The following is a 2,847-nucleotide window of genomic DNA, read 5'->3' as shown; positions in this document are numbered from 1 at the left end:
AGCTCAACTACACTTTCTATCCTAGTCCGAGACTTAGCTATAGTAGACTAGAAATCAAGACTTATAGTTTTGATCACTAACATTGACAAACATGCTTGAGATAACAACGCATGCGAGTTCGACCGAGCAATGCTCTAACAATCTCCCCTTTTGTCAATTTTAGTGACAAAACTATCAATACATATGGAATACAAAAAATATAATGAAACTTTTGTAGCTCCTATTCCACATGTCTAATCTTCAACGTTCCTCGAAATCTTCGTCATTTCCAAGTACTCCAATGATCCCAAAGGTTGTAAGTTTAGCATCACCGTTGTTGAAGATCCGTAGCTATAACAATGATAAAACATAATTCTCGATCATTGTTATACAATGTCATAGTATTATTACATAGTGTCAAAGTTCAATTGTATCACAACTTCAACAATAATACTATGGTGATATGTATCACTCCCCCTTAGTTAATACTCCATCTCACATGGAAACCACTTCCCCTTACACAATGATCCGAAAACCATATGTATTTGTAGTGTGAACTACATATTAATTCTCCCCCTTTTTGTCAATAAAATTGGCAAAGGTACAAGAACGGGATCATAATGAAATTTTCGTAAGAGACATTTCATGACTAAAAGAAAAAATACATACCAACTAATTTAGATGCAATCATAAAGCCGAAGATAAATGCATTCATCAAGGAGTTTAAAGATACAAGATAACCCCTCTAAAATTCCACAGCCGCACACCCCTCAAGATATGACCATTAAGCACAAGTTCAAACGAACTCTCCCCCATTTAAATGTCATTCCCGAAAGAACAACAAGAGCGACCTTAATTTCGAAAGAAAATAAGGATTTCTTTGGACATAACAAATCACATACAAGTATGAATTTGAATCCAAAAATATTCAATTAAACTAACCACAAGAGAACCCATGATTAATTTAATTGACAAATGCTTAACATAAGTGAATTTATGGAGACTTAAAAACATACAATTAGATTAATCACAAGATAACCCATAATTAATCTAATCGAAATACACAATCAAACTAATCACAAAAGTAATCAATTTAATTGGTCATGCTCGACATAAGAAAACTTACAGAGCAACAACTAAATAACCAAACAAGATGATTAATTTAGTTGAATATGCTCGACATAAAGTACCTCACGGAACAACAACATAGCTAATCATAAAAATAATCAACTTGGTCATTTAGTGCTCAACATAAGACACTTTACGGAGCCTCACAGTAATACATAAAATATGGATTAGGGAAGATCAATACTGCGGAATACACAAGGATTCATTCTATCTTCCATCATTATTTGCATAACGACATTCAATAGACATAATCCTTGCAAACAAAAGATTTTAACCTATCTTCCATCAATAATTGACATAATAGGCTTAACTTTTGTATTTATCAAAAGTCTATTCATTCTTTTATCAATACATGCATATCGACATACGAAAGACTTTACTTTTCAAAAGATATGGGACAATCACAGTTCACGGATGCAAACACACATATCCCATAACAAATTGCAATATATAAAACCATAAAAATTAATACTGCAAAAATCATCTTCCAAACAAGTTTAGAATTTAAACCAATAAATCTAAAAACATGAAGATGAAACGGTTGGACATAGCAATGTGTAATCACAATAATGACTACTCCAAAGTCTAGTAATCCTTCACAAAAATAAGAATAAATTCTCATAAGAAGTTTCCTAGGCAACAAGACAAACTTGTAATGCACATACAAGATGATTTGTCCTTATAAGGTAGAATCAATCTTTTTCGCATGGATTTAACAAAGGAGAACATACAAAGTCAATAACGACTATGCACCATAGTTCACAAAGGATGGTTGTGAACATTCAAGAATTCCATATCATTGTGTACTACTTTCCATTCTTGAACTTTCTTCTTTGTGATTCACCAACAACATTCTTGTAAAAGCTACAAATTAGCTTAGAGGAGTAGTAATCCAAGAATCCAAGTGCCCAAGTTCAAGAGAAGTGGAACAAGTGCAACGAAACGGAGAAAAATACTCAAAAACAAGAGACAGGACAAATACCAATCTTAACTCATCCAAATTCAAGGTTTCTCATCTCCATTTTCAATATAATCCAAATAGGAAAAGAGTGCAAAAAGAATGAGGTTAATTCGATTTCAGACGAAGAAGTTACGACCAAAACAAGTTTACCGAATATCGACGTCAAGTATGCATACGGGTTTGCAAACGAATTTTCGTATCCTGGAGAAGTATGCAGACGGGGTTTGCGAACTTAAACCCCTGGATTTTGGTTTTAAATGATGTTATGCATACTTGGTATGTGTACCATGAAGTCCAAACATCCCGAACTAATGTTTTCAAACCTTAACATTTAAGAACCTTAAACACAGATCAAGTTAGGCAGAAATGAACGATAAGAAAGGTACATGGATCAGTATAAGTACTCAAATAAGTAATAAGAACATAAAACTTTCTCAAGTTTATAGACATACCTTTTTATAAAAGTCCAACTGAAATCTACAGCCTTACCGAATATAATCTGTGCGCCCCAGTTGTTGTGCTTCCCTCACCGTATACATATAATGTAGTGCGATAAAAGAAGAAGGCAATACGGAGATTGCAGGAGTTGGGGAAGAAAAGGATGAGAAAATAGAAGAACAAAAGGGTTGAGAGATGATAATGATAGAAAGCTCTGAAAAGAGTTGTTTTGAATAATCGTGATAATAATAATGTATCTTACAAGTACTTAATAAGCCTGTTTGTATAGGCATGATAAGAACCTAAAAATAGTAAAACTCTAAAAGAACAAAAATAAGGAA

The sequence above is a fragment of the Papaver somniferum genome, chromosome 10 (genome assembly GCF_003573695.1).
Source record: "Papaver somniferum cultivar HN1 chromosome 10, ASM357369v1, whole genome shotgun sequence".
Classification (NCBI taxonomy): domain Eukaryota; kingdom Viridiplantae; phylum Streptophyta; class Magnoliopsida; order Ranunculales; family Papaveraceae; genus Papaver; species Papaver somniferum.
Note: the sequence above shows the minus strand (reverse complement) of the source record.